The following is a 7,994-nucleotide window of genomic DNA, read 5'->3' on the forward strand; positions in this document are numbered from 1 at the left end:
AAATTACACTCAGTGGTGATTAACCATTGAGCCACAACTCCAATCCTTTATTTATTTATTTATTTATTGAAACAGGGTCTCAGTAAGTTGCATAGGGTCTTCCTAGGTTGTTAGAGAATTAGCTCAAACTTTTGATTCTCCTGCCTCAATCTCCCAAGTAGCTGAGATTACAGGTGTGTGCCACATTGCAATGTATTCAAAGAAGGAGGAGGAGTTCTAGCTATGGATTCAATTAAACATTAGTCTATGCTGCTCACATTTTCAAGGGTATGTTGCCTTATGTAGCAAGAGTTTTTTTTTTTTTTTTTAATTTTCTGGGTTATATGTTTCATAAGAGATCAAAATGTAAATTTCAAATGATACAGAACTATATAAAAAATGTGTGGCCTTAATATTCATGCCATAAAAATTATGGATTTTTAGTATTATTTTAATAACAAAAAATAATGTTGCATTTCTTTTCTAAATAGATGTCTGTATTTTATGTCACTGAAAATATCAAAAGATGTACTGTGGGGAAATGTTGAAATATTATATATATCTTATATTATACTGTCTCTTAATATTGTACCTTTTGTGTGGTAATTTGGTATTTAAAATTATGATGTAATAAACAACTGAAAATTGAGAACTGGTTCAGGTAACTTGTAGAAAAGTTGTAAATGTATATCTTCTAAATAATGAAATAATCAAAATATACAATAATAATTCCTCCATTAATGATCATGTTCAATTAGTTTAAATGATGGAATACTGTGCCACAAGAGTTCCAGTGAATGAAAAGCATAGAAGAGAAGAAGACGTGAAAAGACCCTTCACAAATAAGCTCTAGAAAGAGCATGAAAACATCTGCAAAGATGCTAAACAGCACTTGTCAAATGGGAAATGAAATTAAAATTAATAGTAGACTCTGCTAGCCACTATTAAATGGCACACACTCACACAAAACACAATGGTAACAAATACTGATTGGTTGTGGAGCAGAGTAATTTTTTTGATTGTTGCTTGGATGCCAACACAGTCTTCTGGGAAAAAAAGTACTGTATTTTTTATCCTTAATAAAGTTACCATATGATTCAGTGATCACACTTCCACATTTTGGACTCATTATTTATAAACTGATGCCTACAGAAATGGTGTATACGCTACCAAACCTTGATCCTTCTCCCTGATGCCAATTTAATAAGGAGGACATGGTTTTGAGAAAAAGGCAAAGCAGGTTTATTATTGCTTTGCTAGTAAAGAAGAAGCACAGAGGACTCCAGTTCCAGAGGCTTTGATTTTGCTCATCCGAGGGAATAGAATCTTGTGTGTGTGTGTGTGTGTGTGTGTGTGTGTTTGTTTGTGTGTGTGTGTGTGTGTGTGTGTTTGTGTCTCTGTGTTTGTGAAGTAGGGATTGAACTCAGAGGTATTAAACCTTTGGACAAAATTCCCAGCTCTATTTTAAATTTTTATTAAGATACAGAGTCTCATTGAATTGCTTAGCACCTTGCTTTGGCTGAGACTGACTTTGAAGTTAATCCTCCTGCCTCCTTCCTTAGGCACTGGAATTATAGGCATGAGCCACCATTCCTGGCAGAACAAAAAGTTTTTTCAAAATAAACTCTTCAAAGACTGCCTGCCAGGTACTTCCTGTAAAGAAGAGTAACTGTTCAGTTGTTAATTTGGGAGATAGCTATTCCTTAGATCTCCTGGGGCCATCTTTGAAGTCTGAATTATTTGGTTCCTTTGGTGGATGTGTTCTCAAAGCTGTCTGATTAATGGATGGGAAAAGGCAATCTAGTTCCTAGTTATGGAACAGGAGAGAGAGAGAGAGAGAGAGAGAGAGAGAGAGAGAGAGAGAGAGAGAGAGAGAGAGACAGAGAGAGAGAGAGAGAGAGAAATGTCCCCCTTTTCCCTTTCTTTTTTAAAAAGCCTCAGTTGCAGAGTGACAAGGGTTATATTCAAAGCATGGGGCAAGCCACTTTCACATATGCAAATGTCCACAGCAAATTTATTCAACAACAATTTAAATTGAAGGAAATATAGCAAATTAATGCTAAACGTAGCATTAATATATGGAATATATGGAAATATAGCAAATTTACTAAAAATTCTTTAGCAAATTAATGGAGAAGTATATGTATTTTTTAAAAAATCCATTCAACAAGAAAAGAGTAGCCTATTCATTAGCTCAACAACCAAAATGAAACTTAAATGCATTTTCCTAAGTAAAACAAACCAGTGTAGTAGAATGAGAAAAGGTCAGACACCAGAGGAATATCAGAAAGTAGATTTATTTGGCTGCAGCCAGGTTCAGAGAGAAAACTTTTTACTCTACTCAATCAATTGGCCTAAAGGCCATTTTCAGGATGTTTTATTACTTCAAACCTAGTGTATATGGAGAGGTACTCAGAGGTTCAAAATCTACAGAAGTTCCCATCACAACAGAATTTTTTCACTATTCTGGGTAAATTAACACCAGAAAAGTACTTTTTTTCTCAAAAATCAGCACCTGAGAAAGAAAGAGCTTCTCCCCCCACCTTTTCCCCCTTACCTTTTGAACCATTACAATGGAGCCCAATTAGTCTTTGAAATGTAAATATCCCTGTGAATATCTCTGGCCCAAATACAAAGACTTTTTTACAATAAAACACACTTTTTCAAATACACTTCCCACTTAAACAATTCAAAAACTAGATTATATCATTGCAATAATAGGTTGCTCAAAAATCTTGTGAAAAACTAGTAAAGAAATGTTCATCATCTGATACAGGCTCATGGCAAAGTAAGATAGAGCAACAGGAAAAAGGAAGCTTAACTACATTGAACTCTTTTGTATTTTCTTTTGCTCATAGTCATAAGACAATTATGGTGAAAATTTGTAAAGAAGCTTAATTAATATTTTGTGTGTAGAAGGGGATCACATTAGAATAGGATGAAAAGGGTACTTCTTTTATTCAATCAATATGACATATCTGAGAAGGAGACAACATGTAGTAAACTAAGGCTACTTATTTTCATGGTTGGACAAAAGTACAGCCTCTGATGAAAAGTGGATTTTTTTGTCTTCCTGAATCACAGTTCCTGATATTTCTTTCAATAAAATTCTATTAGATGCTTTTCTTATTTTGTCGATTAACATGTGCATGCTCTATCAAAACTACTCAAGAGTCTGCAGGAGTATTTCAAGTCTGTGAGAACCTTGGGTAACTTAGTGAGACTTTGTGAAAAAAAGAGGCAGGAGATGTATCTCATTGGTGGACCAACTTTGGGTTCACTTCCCTATATCAAAACTACCACAACAACAACCTGAACAACAGAAATCCAACAAATAACATGAAAGAGTACTTTATGAACAAGAGAATGCCTTAATTATGTTAAAAATAGAAGTGTTGGGCACCATGTGAAACAACTGGAAGCTACCCACACTTCTGTTAAATATATAAAATGGTATAGTAGGTATAGGAATAAAACTGATTATTACTAAAATTTTAAACATAGAATAACCACATGACCTACCAATTTCATTCCTAGTTATATTTCCAAATGAACTGAAAAGAGATATTCAAACAGTTGAACATGAATATTAATGGCATCACCATGTCCACTAGGAAATATATGAAAATCCAAATTTCCATCAAGAATAATAAACAAATGAGTTTATTTATTTATATGTATCCCTGTCTGAGTAAGCACATGTACATATAGATATATTGATATAAATACATACATATATCTATAGGTATATATTGATATACCTATAGATATACTGATTATATATATATATTACTCTGCCATAAAAATGAAGTACTGATACAGGTGACCATGTAGACAAATCTCAAAAATGTTAAGAAAAGTAAACAAAAATCAAACATGAAATTTCAACTGTGCTATAACTACATTTATATTAAATATCAAAAAATTAGAAATCATAGAGTTGGAAAGGAGAGAGTTCATTGCCAGGGCTTGGAAGGTATATAAGTCAGTGGTTGATTAACAGATTACATGGTTTATTTTCAGTGATTAAAATGCTTAAAAAAAGGTAATTGTGGTAATTATACCACAACATTTTCAATGTCACTACTTAAATTATTTTTGATAGGCACTTTTATGAGAATTCAACCTCAATAACACCAATAAGAAAAAAAAATTAAAACACTTAAGTCTATACAATTATAGGTAGAGGTGACAGAAATGAACTATGGAATTGGACAGAACTTACTTATCTTTGTATTTGAACACATGACCAAGGTAACTGCTCTATGTAGAACCACAAAAATAGAATCTTAAATAGAATGAGTTATATACTCCATGTATTTATAATATGCCAAAATATAATCTATCATCATGCATATCTAAAAAAAAAACAAATAAAATAAAATAAAAAGAAAAAAACTATGGAGTTATATTCTCCCACAAGTACTCTGAATCACCAAACTAAAGCATGGATGGTAAAACTGAATACCAGAAATCAAAAGCCTTCTCTGGTCAGTCAGTATTTTTGATTCATTATTTACTTTGTCCTGATCTTTACACTATCTTGAGTCCTGATTGGAAGATCTCATATCTAACAGATGAGTACAGTAATTTTGAGAGTTGAATAATTATTCCAAGGTCACTATCTAAGCAGACTAAGACTCTGAAAATTAATTTGTGTGATTTCCAATCTCCTGTATCATCTATCACAATACAAAGTCAGTCAGTGTTGTTGTTGTTTTGTTTGTTTTGTTTTGTTTTGTTTTTTCCCCTGGCGGGAGGAGGATGCAAGAGGTAGAAATTACAAAAGGGTACCAAGAAAAATCTGCAGAAACTATCAATATTACAAACTTGATTGTGGTCACTGTTACACTGGTAAAAAGGTATATCCAACATGACAAATAATGACTTACATATGTATAGTTTATTGTATTTTAGTATTAACCTAATAAAATTGTTTTAAAGTTGAATAAAAAAAATAAATGTTCCTCCAAAAAACATAGTATAAATCTGGAAAGCATAGAAATAGATGCTGAATATTATATGTTATTAAGGAATTACAAATTAAACATGCCTATAAAAATTTACAAAATTTCCAACCTGAAAATATCAAGAGCTGGCAAAGATGGGGAACAAGAAGAACTCACATTCATTGCTGTTGGGATAACAAAACTGGACATCAACTTTGGAAGACAGTTTGTTGTACACTTAATATGGCCCATTAATTGTATTTATCAGTGTTATTTCAATGGAATTGAAAGTTATGTCCACACAAAACCCACATACAAATGTCCACAGCTTCTTCATTCATGATTGCCAAGAACAGGAAGCAGCTAAGAGATACTTCATTAGCTATTTACCTGTTATTAATGTAAACTCTGTGATATATCTATACAGTGGAGGGTTATTCAAAAATTTTTTAAAAAGTAAAATTTACTATCAAACATGAAAGAACGTGGAGGCATCATAAATATATACTGCCAGAAATAATATAGAGAGTATATTTGTAAAATTCCAAATTTATGACATTCTGGAAAAGTAAAAACATTAAAAATGTTAAACTTTTCCAAGAAATCTGGAGAAGTAGAAGATGTTAAAGAGGTGAAACACAGGGACTTTTGGCATGGTGAATCCACTCTGTAAGATGCCATCGTGGTAATTGACATTATTCTTTGTTAATGCTTAAAAAACTGTAAAATTGGTGTTTTAATAAATAATTAAACTATTTATTGATATCAATAATTATTTAATACCATCACTATTGGCAAAACATTTTGATTTTGTGCTTACATAAATTGTTTCTCAGTAATACACGAAGAAAAACAATAGTAGAAACTCTGAAAAAGAAAAAGCATATGGGAACATGGTACTACGTGCTTTATTTTCCTGTAAATTTACAAGTCTTCTTAAAATAAAGTCTGTTAATTAAAATAATGAAGGCTTGGTGGTTTTCCTAGCCTCAAACATGCCTGCTAAGGATTGGCCCTCAACAATAAAATTTCTTCTGAGAATTAATAATTTCCAACAACCTTGTTTTTCTTTTTTTTCTTTTTTTCTTTTGCTTTTCTTCTTTTTTTTTGTATATTTTTCTATGAAGTATTGCTGGTGTTTTCCTACATAAAGTCAAGAAAATCCATTTTTACAATTTTCATTATTTTTTTAGAGAATTGTGAACATAAGCCCTTAGTGAATAAATTAGTACTTTACCTTCAACGATGCTTATAATCAATAAAAAAATTATTATTTATCACTCTGCTCCATAGGTAGTAATTCTTTGAAAACTAAGGAAAAAATGTTCTTAACTTATTTTACTACACTTATATTCATGAGAAAATTATCTGAGATTTTTTTAAGTCCATCTCACTTCCAATATGCTACCTATAAAATGAGATTACTTTCTTCTTCTTACCCAACAAATCTCTGGTTGAAATAAATGTAGATCATCCAAGTAAAGAGGTGTACTGATACACATTAAGAGTTAGATAAATTGTTGGTAATATTACTGAAAAACACAGTTTTATTGATAAGATAAATACTAGGCATTTGGAGGTTAACAGAAAAGAGGTTCTCATTTTGGTTCCTAGAATGGGAAAGAGAAAATCCTGCATGATTGGAATCTGCAGTTCTTTTTTTTTCCACTGTTCTTAAACTACCTGCTCATGGCTAAGCTGAACTGTACAGTAACTGATGAAATTATCTTCAAGCCAAGATTGGTTCATAATGACAATGTATATCTGCTAAATATTCAATATGATGAGGGTGAGAGAATGAGAAGATGGACTACAATGGGAAGAGGTAATTGTGAGAAAAACTGGCTCCCTCAGGAAGAAGGTGCTTTTAATCTGCCTTCATTCCCAAATGAGAAAAAAATTAGTCAAATGTTTTCTTTCCTTTCTCTCTTCTCTACTTTTCTCCTTCCTCATTTTATTGGTTATTTGCTTCTTATCTCTCAATCTCCATCCTTTCCTTGATTTCTTTCTAAGAGAAGATGTCTCAGTTCATTCTCCATAATTACTTCTCACAAACTACTCATTTGGAAACTAAAACTCTTTTGGAGGCATATACATTTATAGTGGCTGTTATTACTCTGAATTGTTTTCAATTTAAAAACCTAAAAAAAAATATATTTTAAGAGTATATACACTCACATGAAACATTAGTTCGAGTTTTTTAAAAATTAACTTTCTTATACAACCAGCCATACATATCTGTGGCCTAGTGAGAGGCCTAACATTGTTTTGCTAAAAACAGAAACAAAAAGAAAAAACCAGCAATAAAAACCAGATTATTTTCTATTACATTACTGACTTTTCTGTAATAAGAGCAGTTTATAATAATTTAGAGAAAGTTATTTGATATTTTTCTGAGAAGTATTAAAATTTTCAAATGAATTTTCAGTGATTTTTTTTACCCAAATATTAAAGGATGATTTTGTTCACTGAAAATTTTAAAGAAAAAAATGTTTTCCAAAGACAATTTAAATTCATTCAATGAATGACAACAGACTTGGGGTGTTATGGTAAAGTAAGCAGTTTCTACAGAAATTTTTGTAATTTTAAAGGAGAAAGATAATTGGATCATCAGAGTACAGCTTTGCCTCAAATATATGAATCCACACATTTATGTCAAAATATCTAAAGCTTGAAAAAAAAAGCAAATTATTCTTGAAGAAGACTTAATGCCCAGGGTACCTACTTCTTTGTACCCATGAGTCTTTCAGGCTCTGAGTGACTATGCTGTAGAGGTGCCAGAGTTAATGAATATTGCAGCATTATTCAAAGTGTGGCCATTTATCTGAGAAGACTTTCTGTTATTATTGAATCAAAGACAGTTTAACAAGTTGAACTTGACTGTTCCTTCGACCACAGCCTGGTTTATTAGTTTCCCTTGAAATGAAGAATTCTATTGAATTTATTAAAAGTATGTGTTTAAACTATTACCTTCAACTCTGTCTTTAGCAGAAAGAGAACTGATAATCTATTTGCTTAACTTAGTTGCTTTCTACAAAACATCTCTAGGCTTCACATTTGGGCTTC

The sequence above is a fragment of the Callospermophilus lateralis genome, unplaced genomic scaffold (genome assembly GCF_048772815.1).
Source record: "Callospermophilus lateralis isolate mCalLat2 unplaced genomic scaffold, mCalLat2.hap1 Scaffold_43, whole genome shotgun sequence".
NCBI lineage: Eukaryota > Metazoa > Chordata > Mammalia > Rodentia > Sciuridae > Callospermophilus > Callospermophilus lateralis.